This window comes from Lissotriton helveticus, chromosome 9, assembly GCF_964261635.1.
Source record: "Lissotriton helveticus chromosome 9, aLisHel1.1, whole genome shotgun sequence".
NCBI lineage: Eukaryota > Metazoa > Chordata > Amphibia > Caudata > Salamandridae > Lissotriton > Lissotriton helveticus.
The window spans coordinates 1,041,118,222-1,041,136,749 of NC_136070.1; positions in this window are offsets into that span (position 1 = coordinate 1,041,118,222).

An 18,528-nucleotide genomic window follows, 5' to 3' on the forward strand; every position below is an offset into this window, starting at 1 on the left:
TCTGCCTAGGACCACAAGGGTCCTACAGCAACACTACATCTCCCCGTAAATAAGAAATATGGACAACATATATACATTAGAGTTCCTCAATGAGTCGTTGAGGTGCTCACACCACTGTTCCAGAATGAGTCGCACGAGGTAAAGGAGTTGCACTGTCATCTGGCATCGTAGATGCAAACTCAGATGCTTGACTTGGTCACTCAGGTGGGCTTGCTTCACTCATGAGGTCTGGAGCCGATAAACATCTAGGAACATGTTTGAAATTGGATAAGTCTCTCGTAATGGACTTTCCAGGACATTGAGCAGTCGCCATATGTCCTTTATTAGTCTCAACGCTCAATGAATCAGTATCAAATGGAACGTCAGTCTTGAATTTCCATTTTTTTTCCTAGTACTCGGTCTCCTTTTATAAAAACCGTGTCCCAACTTCAAGTTGGTGGTAAGTAGCGATTTCCTTTCAAAAAGCATTTTTTTGCTTTTTGAAATGTGCCATGTGGCACACATCCATGCCCTTAGGGCATGCATGTGTGCCACATGTGCACACATGCACATTTCAGGGGTGCAACAGGGTGTCCTTTGGGCACCCTGGCACCCTTGAAATACCTCCCGGTATTACCGATTTGGTAATACCGAAACGGTAATACCGAATGTCTTCACATTCATTCCTATGGGCCTCCAAGCCCATAGGAATGAATGGGTAGGTATTCGTTATTACTGAATCTCAATTACAGATTCGGTAATAACGAATATTAAGAACTCAGTATTTTTTACCGAATTCTTACCTACATCTGAAATACCGATTTCTAAATACCGAATCGGTAAAATTCGGTATTTAGGAATGGGTATTTCCCTATTACCTATATCGGGCCCTAAGTCCTTAAACTCTCTGCTATTGAAGGGTGGACCATTGTCAGATTTGAGAATGGAGGGAACACCCCACGTTGCAAAAATATCACCCAGCCTCTCGATGACTTTGTCATGTGTGGTCGACGATAAATCTTCCACTAGGGGCAAACGTGAGTACTCATCAATAACTACCATAAAATTGGTACACAGACATAATTTCGACTCCAAAAATATCGACATACACAAATATCGAGTCAAAAATATAGACTAGACAAAATATCGACCAGACATAACATCGACTACAAAAATATCGATTACTATCGATATTAATAGCAAAAATATCGAATCAAAAATATAGACTAGACATAATATCGAGTAAATAGAATATAGACAACAAAAATATGTCAAATTAGGTGTTTTATAATTTGTAATAATTGTGTAATATAAATCTGTAGCGGGTTGTGGGTTTATAGGGGAATAGGGTGGGAAGTAATTTAAATATAATTATATAAATATGTAATATAATAGTAATTGTTAATTAATTAATAATTGTTAATTAATTAAATTATAATTGGTAATTAATAATAATTGAATAATTGATAAATCATTACTTTTTACTATATTATTTTTTTTAGCGGGTTGTGGGTTTATAGGGGAATAGGGTGGGAAGTAATTTAAATTTAATTAATTAAATATGTAAATTAATAATAATTGATAATTAATTATTATTTGGTAAATAATTAAAAAATAAATTGGTAATTATAAATATTTAAAGAATAAATAAATAATAATTAGTAAATTAATATCTGTAGTGGGTTGTGAGTTTATAGGGGGATAGGGTGGGGAGTAATTTAATAATAACTAATTAAATATGTTAATTAATTAAATGTGTTAATTAATTAATAATTGACCATTCAATAAAATTTACTTCGTAAATAAAAGTAATTGGTTTTGGAAATTAAATTTAAGTTTTGGGTTTTTGGGTAAAGGGGTATTTTTAGGGTTCAGGGTCAGTTTTGGGTTTTTGGGTAAAGGGGTATTTTTAGGGTTCAGGGTCAGTTTTGGGTTTTTGGGTAAAGAGGTATTTTTAGGGTTCAGGGTCAGTTTTTAGTTTTTGGGTAAAGGGGTATTTTTAGGGTTCAGGGTCAGTTTTTAGTTTTTGGGTAAAGGGGTATTTTTAGGGTTCAGGGTCAGTTTTTGGTTTTTGGGTAAAGGGGTATTTTTAGGGTTCAGGGTCAGTTTTTAGTTTTTGGGTAAAGGGGTATTTTTAGGGTTCAGGGTCAGTTTTTAGTTTTTGGGTAAAGGGGTATTTTTAGGGTTCAGGGTCAGTTTTTAGTTTTTGGGTAAAGGGGTATTTTTAGGGTTCAGGGTCAGTTTTTAGTTTTTGGGTAAAGGGGTATTTTTAGGGTTCAGGGTCCGTTTTTGGTTTTTGGGTAAAGGGGTATTTTTAGGGTTCAGGGTCAGTTTTTAGTTTTTGGATAAAGGGGTATTTTTAGGGTTCAGGGTCAGTTTTTTAGTTTTTGGGTAAAGGGGCATTTTTAGGGTTCAGGGTCAGTTTTGTGTTTTTGGGGTACAGGGGTACAGTGTAAAAATAAAGTAAAATTAAATTTAAATTAAATTAATTTAATGAAATTAAATTAAATTAAATTATATTATATTAATATGTTTATTTAATAATATGTTTATATATATATATAGTACGACCCAGATGGCGCGATCAGTATACTAATTTCAGTACAAGTCACATGGAATCCGCACCCACTTACCACACCAAAAACTTCACTTCGTATTGTAAGTTTAATACCCGTAAAATATGTGAAATCGGTTGAACCTTAACGGAGTGGGATATGCACAATACCGAACACATAGGGTGCGCACTAGCGCGTAATCTGCCGCTCATTGAGGCTAACATGAATATGTGCGCTCACAATAAGAATGTGAACGCGGAAAATCACACGCTTCACTTACCAGACGCACGAGGAGGGACTGGGAAAGCTGTAACATGTTCTGACTCTGCCACCAGGCCAGCAAACCGATCCCCGGTGTTACCGAGCCCCTTTGTAGGTCTTCGCACAAAAACCAATCACCGGCCTGGGCAGTGACACACACCCCTCCATCAATCACGCCCAAGAGCTGTGACGGAATCAAAGTAATTTAACGAAGGGCGCAATTTTGAATGCCTCAACGCAATGTGGTGAATTAAATAAGTTTAAAACAGGGTATTTTGATTAAATGAAATACGAAGCAATGTCAGCATATTGGTTAAACATGACGGTAATGTTTAGTCAAACATGATCATATGTATGCTGTTGTGTAATAGCAATGTTATATTCGTGGAAGTGGTCACGTAGACATGTGGGTGTAACCAGAATCACCATGGCAACACTAAACCAATTAGGAAATTACAACTATGACTCATGTGATTGTGTAACATGTGTATGTGTATATATAGCGCAGATTCAATGGGTCTGATGTTAGTGAGCAAGGCGGGAAGAGCCGCCGAAACGCGTCTGAGCAGAAGCTGTTGTAACAAATAAACCCTTGAACTGAGATACACGGAGTCAGCGCCTCTTTTGATGATGAAAGTTTGGTTGGTGGTAATATATATATATATATGTATTATTTTTGGTGATATAATTTTTTTATTTATATTAATTATTTATTAATATTACATTTATTTAATAATTATTTCTAAGTTTATATTAAATATATTTATATATATTATTTTTAACTTAATTTTAAGACATTTAAAAAAATCGATATTTTTACAGTCTATATTTTTGTAAGTCGATATTTTGGAGTCGATATTTTGGTACTTACCTGTTTGAAGATAGGCTGTCGATATTTTGTACTTCGATATTTTTGACTCGATATTTTTGTATGTCGATTTTTTTGATTTCGATATTCTGTCAGTGATCCCCATAAAATTATGCCCATTGTTTAAAGACCAAAAGAAATCAACTACAATTTTCTCCCACACTTGCTTTAGTAAGGTCAGACAAATTTAGAGGATGCTGTATTGTTTTGGGAGACTAACAATTACAGAGGTGACATGCTTTCAGTTCCTTCTTGACTCGTTCGTCAGTGGGAAGTAACCACACTCGGTCTCTGAGGCTCTCTTGGTGGCTACAATGCCACAATGTTTTTTTGTGCTAATTCAATAACTTGTTGTCTCAAGTGCTCTGGTATGAGAATTTTCCAGCCTCTTAGTATGACACCTTCTTGAATAACAGAAAGTTCATCCTGCACATTCTTGAGTTTATGAAATTCAACGTCATTTGTTAGAGGTTTGGTATGTTTTCTCCATGATTGCTTTGCAATTATATCCCTGAGTGTGAGCATGTCTATATGCGTAGCAGCAAAGATCGGCTCAATGAATAGAGCTGGAGGGGTGTTGGAATTTACTATGAAATTAATGTAGGCTTCGTCCGCATTAGACGTTGCACTGTGACCCTGTAAAAGCACTCGTGAGAAATAATCTGCAGAGTTTTGATCTTTCCCCTGAATATGCACAATGGTTGTAATCATACTCTTGCAATCTCAACCCCCTTACTCTCGATGCGAAGGGTCATCTTGGCTTTCAGATTTCCGAAAATGGTGAACAACGTCTGGTGATCAGTGACAAGGTTGGAATGTTTTCTGTACAGGAAAATTTTCACAAGCCCACCCTACAGCCAGGCTCTCTTTTTCTGGCTTACAATAGGTGCGTACAGTCTTAGATAGACTTTGGCTGGCATAATCCACAATGTATCTCTGAGCATTTGGATGTCCATTGTATTGAGCAAAGATCACACCCAATCCCACCGGGCTTGCGTCTTCGACAATCTCAGTATGTAATTTTGGATCAAAGTAAGCCACTTTAGTTGCATTTTCAATTGTCTATTTTATTTTCTTAAAACTTCAATCACATTCAGAGGACCTTTGGAAGGGAATATTCTTTTTTGTCACTCTTGTTATGGGGCACTCACTGTAGCAAAATAATTAATGCATCTGGAGCAATAGCTGGCCATGCCTAAGAAGGATTGAGGCGTGGTTACATCTTGTGGGGGACAACTTACAAGTGGATGACAATACTTGTAATTTTTTGAGGTTAAGAGTCATTCCACTTTGGTAGAAAATATTCCCAAAGTGTTTGTGTTTAGTTTTGTGAAACTCACACTTTTCTGCATTTAAACATGCGACCTGCATCGGCTAGCAAACAACGTAATTGCATAAGAGCCATTTCATGTTCCTTTCTTGTGGCCCCAAACACTAATGTATTATCACTGCAGTTAAAAGCATGTGTGACAGGTTAAATTATTCGGCAATGCCATCCTGAAAGATTTCTGCAGCTGACAACACTTCAAAACTGAGTCATTTGTATCTGAACAAACCAACATAAGTGAAAAAGTAGTAATGCACCCATAGTTCTCTTCCAGTTCGAGTTGATGGTATCCTTATTTCAAATCAAGATGGGAGAAGACTTTGGTGCCATTCAGCTGTGTAATCATGTTCACTCTGTGTGTACCTGGATGTCTTTCTCTGTTGATTGCTTTGTTGATTTGGCGCATTTCAACGCAAATGTGCACTGCACCTACTCTGTCCTTTTTTGGCACTACCACTATGGGCAAAACCCATGGCGTCGGACCAGCAGAGCGCTCGATTATGTCATGATTTAATAATGGTTCTAGCTCTTTTTCAACGGCAACCTGTAAATGAAAAGCAATCCGACGGTGTCACTGAGCAACAAGACGAATTTCCACATTATTGTGAAGCTGCACCTTCATTGTCCTAAGTTACCCTGGTCCATGAAATAACAACAGGAATTGACTTACAATCTCTGAATGTGCATTGAGGTTGTAGTTAATGGATATCAGTCCGATGGCAGCAGCAGTGCTGAAACCGAGTAGACATGCACTTAATGTCAACACCTTGGAAAAGATTAATTGGTGCTTGTACTGTTGTTTTCTTATGCTTCATGGTCGCTACAAATAGCCCTTGACTTTACAATGGCGTAGAAGCAGCTCACATGTGCACTTTTATTTGCGATGGCATTAGACGTGGTACCGGAGACAGTTTTTTTTATTTTTCTGCCAGTATGATAGATGCACCACTGTATATAATATAATGAAAGTTGCAAGGCAGCCATTTATCTTTAACATGATCTTGGGCATCGGCCAATGAGTTGGGTCATTTCACGTGGCAATCTCTCTTTGATGTATGTTCTTCTTTGCAAGCAGTCAATCCTACACATGCATGTTTTTCTGTGCTCAACATCACCATTGCACACCCATCTTCTTCACTGTCGCTCAATGATGATGCTGAAGAGCCTTTGGAAGATGACTTTGATGACGATCGACTTCATTTAGCCTCTACTTGCCTTAATTGATGTTCCCATTTGGCCTTGTGGGCTAGCTAGAATGCTTCTGGGACTTTCTGGTGCCACTTTCTCTTCTTGTCATGCTGTACTTAGTTTCTCTTTTGCTTTGCAGACCGTTATGAAATTATTTTTTTTACCACAGCCTTTGCATATCTGTCCAATGGCGGGACATTTGCCTTCATGTGAAAATGAGAATCCACAGTGGAAACACTATTTCTTTTCCTTCTGAGACATCGTCTTCTCTGACTCCACTTTGTATTTCTGCCTACTTTTCATGATCAAGGCTGATTCACTCTGGGTTGTTCCAGCTTCCATCCAAAATACACAAGAGAAGAACTCTACCTATATCAATTTAAAGTATGCTAAACGTCATATGTTTTCATTAACCACTCTTGCTAGACCATCATCAATATTTACATCATTCAAAGAAGTATAGTCATTGCTTAATTAGTTCCCTCTATGAACACACCTGGTTTACTTGTTCTGAAAACTGATTTATTTCTATTTATGTGAAAATATTTCTGTCTAATTATATTCATTCTGAAGGTTTTTTGTAATGATATCAAATTATCTGTTAAACCAATCTGTGAGTTATTGTATTCCCCTGTTGAGAGAAAATCCTTAATGTACACTGGTATATACTGTGAGGGGACTTGGTGCATATTATGCTTTCTTGGTATATATGTGATGTGTGTATTTGTGGTTTCGCGTGAGGATGTTTGAGTATGAAGGTGACTGCATGCTGCTGAGTGAAAGTTGTGCAATGGGATCTGAGTTTTCCTTAAAAAAATATTTTTAGTTAGGATATGTATTTATGAATGTATTAATGTATTTGTATAGAAAAGTCTAAAAATAATAAATTAAGCAATGCCTATACTTCTTTGAATGATGTCAATATTTATGATGTTCTAGCAAGAGTGGTCAATGAAAACATATGACGTTTAGCATACTTTAAATTGATATAGGTAGAGTTCTTCTTATGTGTATTTTGGCTGTTCTCCCCCTGCTTCTCTACCTACATCCTACCCCAGGGGTCCCCTTGTCTATAGTGGTTGTTCCAGCTTCCATATCAGCAGCCTGTCAATCAGCAAATTCCTCAGCTCTCACAGCTATGAGTACTTTTTTCTAGACTGTCTCTCTCAGCATGCATCGTCTGAATTAATTGGAGAGGCACCAATCGATAACACTAAGATGTATGGCTTCTTCGGCATTGAATTCACTGAATTTTCAATGCTTGATGAGGGTATCAAGCCTTTCGACAAATTCATCTATTGTTTCATCAGTTTGCTGCCTTGCCTGGTTGAAAATGTATCTTTCATAGCCAATATTCGGCATTGGATTGAACTGGGTTTCCAACGTTTCCTTGATTTAACGGTATGATATTTTATCAGCTTGTGATATTTTCTTTGTCACTTCTTTCACACCATCACCTGCAATTCTCTTTAAGTATTTGATGGCCTTTTTTGTCATCTAGAGCTTCTATGAAGTCATGAACATTTCAATCCATGCAGTCCATCTGGCTCCAATATTCAGCTTATTGGTAGTATTGAATGGCTTTGGTGGCTTCAAAAATGCATCTGCAGCCATTGGAGAACTTCAATTTCCTTAAGGCCTTTTTAGTTGCCCTGATTGCCCCCAGCAGTCTTTTCGGTTATTTCTGCAGGCACTCGCTCTAGTCGCCTTGCCGGATTTTGAGGCAGTACAGCGATTTGTTTTCCACTGGTGAGTAACCTTTTGCTTCTTGTACCTGATTGCCGCTGCGTTAGCATTTCTTTGCGCCTGGTTGTCTCTACCTCTAGTGTGTTCTTGCACCTGGCTGTCGCTGCCTTTAGCGTTTCTTCGTACCTGGTTGTAGCTGCCTTGAGCGTTTATGTGGTGTAGTGATGATGGCTTTGCGTTACCCTGTGGTGCAGTATCTCTTGTTTCAATCTTACCAGTAGGCTTCTGGCGGGCTTTCTAACAGTGGCCTTCACCTTTTTCAAGGGCCTTGTACAAGCTAGAGCCGGGCTTTGACTCCACATACACCAACTGTAGGAAAGTAGGATCTGTTTTTATGGTTACCCCCACTTTTTGTCTTGTGTTATTCTGTTTCTGACCAGTTTGACTTGGATCCTGCTAATCAGGACCCCAGCCCCTGTGCTTTCTCCCTTAAATTAGTTATGCTGAGTACTTAGGTACATCCCAGATTGGCTACTGGCGTACCCTTATAAGTCCCTAGTATATGGTACAGAGGTACCCAGGGCATAGGTACCCCGGGGGTCCCCCATGGGCTGAAGCATGTATCATGCCACCCATGAGAGACTACTCAAACTGTGATCAGAGGCCTGCCATTTCAGCTTGTGTTAGCACCACCTATGACAGATATACGTTTCTTATATCTGAGGTCACTGCACTTAAAACCTATAAGTCACCCCTAAGGCAGGCCTTTCAATCCTGAAGGCAGGGCGCTCGGTTCTAAGTGTGAGGATGCCTCCGCTTGAGCAGAACACCCCTACAACCTTTAGAGTTCATTTTCCCGGGTTGTAAGTGCATCAGCCATTGCAATACATAGTGCATTACGCGTTGACCATCTCTAAACTGGCTGGAACAAACCCTGTAGTGTTTGGTATTAAACATGTTGGAATCATACCCCCACACTGTAAATGGTGTGGGAGTTATGATTCCATGCGCTGTAAAGCTCCTACAGGAGGCCCTCAGTGCTCCTGGTACCAGTCTTCTAGACCCGGACGCAAACTATGGCTTCTGCCGACTAGAGACACGATTCTGCCCTCCTGCTACTAAGCCAAGCTCAAGCAGAGGAAGGCAGGACAATAGGTATCCTGCCACAGGGAGGTGTGACCACCTCCCAGACAGGGCTTCGTGTATTAGGACAGGGTGGGGGTGCTTGCCAGCATCACTCAGTCTGCTTGAAGGGCACATTTGGTGCCCTCCTCGCATACTCCAGGTCAAATCAGCACAGGGAGCTGTTGGCTCCCGCTCTGGCGCAAAACTGGACTAAGGACATGAGAGTATCCTCCCCACTGTCTGACCTCTCCCCGGGGAGGGAACCCTGAACCGTCCCAACCCTTTCCTTTAGAGTACTCAAGGGCTGACCTGTGGGTGAGACCCTAGATTTGTTGTGGGACAAGATTCACATCAAGACACCGTTTCTTCTTCAACCGTCTGGGCACGCTGGACTTTGCTCTGGGCACCAAGACTGCAACTGGGAAGACTTCTGCTGTGCCTGGTCTCGTCGCCCTGCTTGTCTGCTGCAATGTCCTTTCCTGAACTCCATATAGGATCCTTTCAAGGTATGTGGGCACCCAAGACACTTGAAGCAATTGTCCTTGAAGTGAAAGAGTCACTTCCCTGCATCTGCAGGCACCGCAACCAAGCTGACCGGTCTGCTGCTCCTGGGCTCCCATGGACTCCGTAAGGCTCAGCAACACAGGTGGTGGTTCTTCAATTTCCTCGAGGCCTGCACTGTCTTCTCAACAAGTTTGATGCTAATATCCCTCGTCAGAGCCGCAGGACCTGAACCCCTGTGCACCGCGACGACTTGCCATTGCAAAGTCTTGTTGGCTCTCTTCCTCAGAGATCTTCAGGCTCCAAGTAGCCCCCACCTTAAGCATCTACTGTGACCAAGATCTTCATCCTTACGGCATCTCTTGTACCCTGGGCCTGTATCTGTGGTGAGCTGTTCAAGGTCCTCTTTCAACCCCTGTGCCTTCAGCCTGTGGGTCCTTTTAAGGGTCTTCTTTAATTCCAGTAGGCTTCCCTGATTGCTCAAGGCCTGCTCTAACTCCCCTGCTTGTGGCGAGTCACTTGGACCTTGCTGGTCCCGACACTGCACCTTTTTCCCTTCACACTTTGTTTCCGGTTGCCAAGGCTTGTGGTGCTCATCATCTGGCATGGAACAGCTCATGAACAGCTCCTGGTCTTGCATAGCGTCGCCTGGTCCACACAGCTGCAGCTCTAAGGTAATAGTCAACTCTCCTGCATCTCCCGACATCAGTGGGCATTCGTCTTCCGTGCCTCCTGGTCACTCTTGAGTGTCCCCTCTGCTTTCAAGTACTTCTGAACTTGAACCCACCTTAGGGTTCCTCCAGACACTTTCACCTTCTTCGCCAGCGGCATCTTTCTGAAGTCCTCCATAGAGTTCAACGGCTGTTTCCAATGCCACTTCGCACCTATGCACGCTGTTTCCCTGGTGTAGGTATCCGGATTCCCAGGGTACCCACGGGTGTGGTGGCTTTCCAACCTTCTATTTACTATGGGGTTTCTTCAGGGTCCACTGGGAAGGGTCCTTCTTTAAAATTGCCACTGCAATTTACCCATTGACTTGAATTGAGTACGGGGTCATGTTCCCACACTGCACACGGCTTCCGTGGGGTTCATGGTTACTTACCTCGGTGGTTCCTTAGGTCCCCAGCACTTCTACGTCTCCTGGGTATAGTCTTGACTTGCGTCATGGTTCGCATCCCACTATTTTAGTATATGGTATGGTCAACCCCTGGTGACCACTGTGCATTTATGCAATTTACCTGTTTTCTTTTCAAAGTATTGTGTGCATTGGATAGGAGACATCTGCATATGTTAAGGAGTGTCTTATAATAAATACATATTTTTAGAGATACACTGTGTGGTTCTTTTTAAACTCATCTATACCAGTAAGATTATGTTCTGGTAAAACAAGCTGCTTTACACTCCTTCTGGACTAAGTCTGAAGGCTGCTCCCCCCAGCTACCACTTAGAGAGCTTTCTAAAGTTGTCTAAGACCACTAAAATCGCCATAAGGGTTGTCTGGATTAGCGCAGGGTGCTACACTTACATAAGTGAGCACCATATACTAAGCCAGCCTCCTACACCAACCATAGCTTGCTTCTCAGGGCGCATTTGGAACACACAAGCAGTTTGCTGGACCTCGGCGACCTATAAGGGAGTGCAATCTCTTTTCTTTCGAGCACGTATCCCCTACTCATTGCCAGTTGTTGCATTCACCCCGGCTCTAGAACACGCAAATGACTACGCCACACATGGAGCTCAGTAATACACGTCTTTATTCTTCTGCATACAACCGTTAACTGAACGTACTGCATGATAGATTTATTGATCACACCCAGAAACACATAAATACCTCCCAAATGATTACATAACCTTGTAAGGAGTCTGCCTATGACCTCAAGGATCCTGCTTCATATAATCACACAACACTACATATCCCTCCTGTATTGTCAAATTTTACATAAAATATTGTGTGAATTTTCAGCACAGTGTCTCTATGGGCAATCTCTCCGACAGCCACATATATTCTTGGCTGCGGTGCGATAAAAATGGAAAAAACTATAGGTAAGAAGTGGTGCAGAGACAGAATATCGAGTAATACATATTGAGTTGCACAAATATCGAGGCACAAATATCGTGTCAGAAATATCGACAAAAAGAATATTGTGGTCAAGAATATCGAATTTAAGGTAAGTAATATCGATTTTAAAAATATAGAAGTGTTTTTTATTGTTGTGTATTTTAGTATATATTTTATATGTATGTGATGTGTGTTTTTTGTATAAGAATTGTTTGCATTTTTAATATATGTGTCAAATTTGTAGTAGTTTTTATTTTTTTAATGTTGCGCTTTTTGTACCGTAGTGGGTTGTGGGTTTATAGGGGACTAGAATGGGAAGTAATTGAATGATATTGAAGTTATTAATTTATTTTTATTTGAATTTTTCGTTTTTAGTTCCGTAGCGGGTAGTGGGTTTATAGCGGAATAGGGTGGGAAGTAATTTACTTATATTACATTTATTGATTAATTTTTATTTATTAATATTTATCAATTTAATGTATTAATATTTGTTTAATTTAGATGTTATAGTGTTAAATGTGTAAAGTGAATTATTATTAATTATTTAATAATTGGTTGTTAGTAAAATTTAATTAATTGACTGGTAATTATTCATGGTAATTGTGTAATTAATTTTAGGTGTGCGTTGTTGTGTTTATAGGTGTAAAGGGCAGGAAGTAATTTATTTTTAGTTTACAAATTAATAATTGGTTGTTAATGAATTTTAATTCATTAATTAATTATTCATTTTGGTAATTGTGTAATTAATTTGAGGTGTGTGTTGTGGTTTTTATGGGTGTAAAGTGTGGGAAGGGTGGGAAGTAATTTATTTTAATTGATGAATTAATAATTGGTTGTTAATTAATTTTAAATAAGTAATTGGTAATTAATTGTGGTAATTGTACAATAAATTTAGGTGTGTGTTGTGGTGTTTATAGGAGTAATGGGTGATAACTAATTTGTGTTTAATTAATTAATATATAGGTGTTAATTAATGTTAATTATTTGATATTTATTTTAAGTAATTGTTTATATGTGTGTGTGTTGTTTTTACTTTTAAAGGGGTGAAGGGTGGGTATTAAATTAAATATAATTATTTATTATTAGTTGTTAACAGTAGTAGTTTTACATTTTGAAATAAGTTTTAATTGTGTTTTATTATTTCATAGTTTAAATTAGGTGTGTGTTGTGGATATTATAGTGTAACGTTTGTGGAGTTAAGAAAATAAACACATTTATGTTTGAATTTTTTTTTGTTTCAAATACTGTTTGTTTTATTTATTAACTGATTTTTATATATCATATTTCTAGGTTTTTGTTATATATAAACGGAAACCGCCCTCATTAAAGCCGCCGATGACATCAGGGTCATTAGAGACCAAGGGGGCACAGCAGTACTTGTACTGCTGAACCTCTCTGCGGCTTTCGACACGGTCGATCATTCCATCCTGATCGACTGTGTCGGAAGGATGGGCCTACAATCGGGAGCCATAAGTCTACTAGCATCTTTTTTGTCCGGGAGAACTCAGACAGTTACGCTAGGGCCATTCCAATCAGCTGAGCTGTCATTACCTTGCGGGGTTCCTCAAGGCTCATCCCTGAGTCCGACACTATTTAATATCTATGTGTCGGACCTAGCCAGAGTCATCAAGCAATATGGGATGGGCCTTACCTCCTATGCTGATGACACCCAGCTAGTCCTCGCCATTAACAACGACGGGGAAGAGGTGGCGGAGTGCTTCCAGCAGGGTATGCAAGCAATTGGAGAATGGATGTCCTCAAGCTGCTTGAAACTTAACTCCGAGAAGACCGTGGTGGTTATCTTTGGAAAACTCTCCCCTCGCTGGTCTTCTGTTTGGTGGCCTGCATCATTTGGAACCCTGCCCAACCCTGTTTCAAAGGTCAGAAATTTGGGAGTTATGTTTGATGAACATCTCAACTTCTCCGCTCATGCTAATTAGACAGCAGCTACAGCTTTTTACAAGTTAAAACTGATTAAAAAAATTATGCCGTTCCTGCCCGACAGTGCAGGCAAAACTTTGGTTAGTACTCTGGTACTATACTCACTCGACTACTGCAATGGCATTCTTGCCAATGCTCAAGTTCGGGTTATTAACTAAATGCAATCAGTTCAGAATGCTGCAGCGAGAGTACTATCCAAAACACCCAAATTCAATTCCATTGCCCACATTATTAGGATTTACCACTGGTTACCAATAAAAAAGCGTATAAAATTTAAAACACTATGTCTGGTGTTCAAAGCACTGCATCATCTTGGCCCGCAGTTCCTTAGGAATCAATTCCAACTCTACCTTCCGGCAAGGCAATTAAGATCTATGACCTTGCACCAATTAATGGTGCCCCGCACTAAGACTGTCACCTGGGGTGACAGACGTTTCTCAGTTACGGCAGCCAGACTGTGGAATTCACTCCCGCTCTCAATCAGACTAAGCCACTCCCTTTACTCTTTTCATAAAGATGTGAAGACCTGGCTATTTGCCCAGTAAATCATGTAGTAAACACATGGGTAGAGACATGAGTCGAGTTCTCAGCGCCAAGACGCCCCCGGGCATACGTTCGCGCTTAACAAATCGCAAAAATAAATAAATAAATAAATTGATTTTTATATATCATATTTCTAGGTTTTTGTTATATACATATAATTAATATTGATTACGTGTTCTTTTTGTATCTTTAATATTTGTTCTATATTTCTTTAAGTATTGTCTTTTAAAAATGTCTTTTAATAAATTTTTTTGTTTAAGTGTTTGAGTATCAATAGTAAAAAAAAAATCTCCACTATCCAACACTTTTCCTACTGTTGCATTCACGGGAGTGGGAATAGTAATTTTTACCCCTCCGCCATCCAGCACTTTCCCTACTGTTGCACTCACTGGAGTGGGAATAGTAATTTTTAAGTCTCCGCTATCCAATACTTATTCTACTGTTGCACTCAGTGGAGTGGGAATAGTATTTTTGCCCCTCCACTATCCAACACTTTCCCTACTGTTGCTCTTACTGGATTTGGAATAGTACATTGTACCCCTCTGCTATCCAACACTTCCCCTGCTGTTGCACTCACTGGATTGGGAAAAGTAATTTTTACCTCTCCGCTATCCAATACTTACTCTACTGTTGCATTCAGTGGAATGGGAATAGTAATTTTCACCCCTCCGCTATCCAACACTTTCCCTACTGTTGCTTTTAGTGGAGTGGGAATAGTAGTTTTTACATCTTCTCTATCCAACACTTTCCCTACTGTTGCTCTAACTGGAGAGGGAATAGTAATTTTTATCCCGCCGCTATCCAACACTTTCCCTACTGTTGCACTTACTGGAGTGGGAATAGTAATTTTTCCCCTCCGCTTTCTCAACTGTTGCACTTATTATATTGGGTCATTTAAGTTTAAATATTTTTTTTATAGTTTCATGTTTTAATTTATTCTAGAATGTTTTTTTATAGTTTAAATTATTTATATATACATTTTATTTTTATATAATTTTAAAATGTTAAAATAAATTAAAGATAATAGTCTATTAATTATTTTAAAGTAAATATATGTATATGTATAAATTATGTTTGTGTGTTTATTTTTTTAAGGAAGTTAATTTGTTATATTTTGTAAAACTGTATATTAAATGTAATTTATTTTAGTAACAATAATAATATTTAATATATTTAATATATATTAGTATATATATTAGTATATATATATATATATTACCTACTGGCGGTCGCCAGTAGGTATATATAGTTAGGATTTTTTCTCTATGGGATTTTTGAAAATTCTATGTCTAATAACTTTGGCGTTTGTGGACGGAATTGGCTGAAATTTTCAGGAATATGGCACATTTTGTTTCTGAGCAGCCCTTAAAAATTTGGGGGGGGTTCGTCAAGGGGGGGCCGAGAAAAAAGGGGGGTCCCAAAACGTGTTTTTAACATTGAGTTTTCCATAGGGCGGTTGGCCTCACTTTTAGCCCGAACGGCTGAATGGATTTGCACGAAACTTGGCAAAATTGTAGGGACTGGTAGCCCGATGTGCCTTTTGTAGGTCTCAATATATGTGCTCCAGTGGATTTTGAGAAATTAACGTTTAAAAAAAGATATATATCTGTAACAGCGGACCTGGCAGCGTCCCAGGACGCGTACTTTTCGCGCAACGGAGCTTTGTGAAGCGAAGCTGATTGGTTCTCCGGCGTCTGTCAACATTCCAAAAAGTCCGTAGCGGCCGCCATCTTGTCTCTCGGTAGGATCGAGAGACAAGAGGAGGTCAAAACAAAGGGGGAAATAACTATAAGGGGGCATAGTAGATCCTCGCTGACCCCCTAGGTTTGATGTGGAGGTTTTAAAAGGGCCCCGCGGGGCAAAAAAAAATAATAATAATAATAATCGAACGGCTGAATGGATTTGCACGAAACTTGGCGAAATATTAGGGACTGGTAGCCCGATGTGCCTTTGCTAGGTCTCAATATATGTGCTCCAGTGGATTTTGAGAAATTAACGTTCAAAAAAAGATATATATCTGTAACAGCGGTCCGCTTCGCGTAACGGAGGTTTGCGAAGCTGATTGGTCATTCTGTCACTGGGCTATAGTTGGGCTACATCTGGCTGATATTTGGGCTACATTTGTTTTTTTGTGTGTCTGGCGGCCATCTTTGGGCTACATTGGGCTACATTGGGCTTCATTGGGCTACATTGGGCTACATTTGGGCTCCAACATATATATAGGCCAATGTAGCCCAATATATATTTTTCAAAGTTAATTTTCGTAAAAACCACTGGAGCATATATCTTGAGACATAGCAAAGGCACATCGGGCTACCAGTCCCTACAATTTTGCCAAGTTTCGTGGAAATCCATTCAGCCGTTCGAGCTAAAAGTGAGTCCAACCGCCCTATGGAAATGAAGGAAATGAATGGGTAATTTGTAATTAGCAAATAGCTAATCGCAAACTAGGAATGGTAAAGAATCGCTATTTATTCCTTAAAATTCGCTATTTAGGAAATGCAAAAAACTTTGATGATACATATGGCGGTTCATCTCTAACAAGATAAGAAGCATAGGGATACATTTATGATGACTGGCGCATCACCAGGGATGTGTTAGTCATTCTGTGCCGCTGTTCCGTCACCTATGGTGTGCTGCATTTACAATGCGGCGCATCATGGGGCAAAAACAGCACAGATGCGTGATGTATCTGTGCCGTAAAGGTGGCGCATTGCTGGAGTTGTATCGCAAGTGTGATGAAGCTCCAGCAAGGGTCGGGGGTGCCCCTGTCGCAGGGTTTCTGTTCTCACACAGAACTGTGGACAGAGGATTGGAACCTCGGCGAATTAGGGTGTCCCAAAACTCACGTTAGTAATCAAAAACTCCTTAGCAAGCTAGGTACAGTGTCACATTGGATATAACAAACTCTCAATGTTTAGACAATCCAGAATATGAACTTATAGTACCTCAGGATACGTGGAACTCATGAACAGTCGGTCGTTATATATTTCTTAGAAACCAGAACATGGAGTTAAGAAGAACACATGTGTATTTGAAATGTTTATTTACTAATGCCGTCTTCTCAGGCGTAGTATCTTAGATAATACAAGTACACATATTATCAGTAGCAAAATTACCAGCATAGTTACTAGTACATAAAAAGCGAATGGTGATAGTATGTTAACATGCTGTAAATGAATAAGAGTTAGCAACACTTATAAGCAGCCGCGGGCCGTGGAGGGAGTTACGGTGAGGCAGGGAGGCGGGGAGGGGGAGAAGCAGGGTGGAGAATACAAGTACACATATTATCAGTAGCAAAATTACCAGCATAGTTACTAGTACATAAAAAGCGAATGGTGACAGTATGTTAACATGCTGTAAATGAATAAGAGTTAGCAACACTTATAAGCAGCCGCGGGCCGTGGAGGGAGTTACGGTGGGGCAGGGAGGCGGGGAGGGGGAGGGGCAAGGTAGAGAGGGCTCCACCCTGCTTCTCCCCCTCCCCGCCTCCCTGCCTCACCGTAACTCCCTCCACGGCCCGCGGCTGCTTATATCTCACCCTCCCTAATACACATATTATATTATTTGCTAAGAAGGTCTCTTTGTGTTGGTTTAGGGCGTGCCCATACTTTAGTGTCTTAGATTTGAAGGAATCACATCAGCATACACCAGCTCTCTCTTCATGTGAACCGCATCAACTGTTGTGTATGTGTGTTCGGCAAAGCAATATAAAACCCGCCTCATGCCCAGAATTGGCAGAAGTTGCACTTATGTTATGAGTATGAAATCGTGGAGATCAGACCTCATAACAATTCTGTATCGTGTTGTTCTTGAAACTTTAGCACTCGCTGTACAGATATAGTTTAACAAGCAAAGCAGATAGTAGAGCAATAACATATTATTCTCATGTAAACCACGATGAACTACTAGGTGGAAAGCTAAAGCAACAACTAAGTGTCGTGTGCAGAAGTTGCAAAAAAGGAAAAATGGCGTTTAAACCGGTAATGAGCCCATGCTAACTTAACACGGTGTAAAGATATCCAGGACCTAGATGACACCTCCCCATGATCCGGAAACGAACTGAATAAGATAATAGAAGTGCCATCTCATGAGAGCAGATTGCAAGTTTATATGTGGACGGTCCGCAAGGTAAAGCATTAAAAACTAGTAAAATTTAATGCTAAAGAAAAATAAAACAGCCAAGTACTTTATCGAGTCTTAAGCCAATAGGCAAGGTAAATAATAAAAACTTGACAAATAAGTCAATGAATTGTCAATGAAATGCTAGTACTCAGCATATCAAACATGAAAAAGGTCTATGACATAACTGTGTATGCAAAATAAGCTGCAACAGCCTCCAATAGGAAGTCACCGTCTTCATCCGAAAACAGTTCAGCCATCCAATTTAAAAACGGAAAAGAACATACGTGCTCTCCCAGCACCGGATCCTCTATCACCATCAGAGGACAGCTCGGTGGGTTTTCAAGAAAGCTCTGTTCCAAGAAAGACTGTG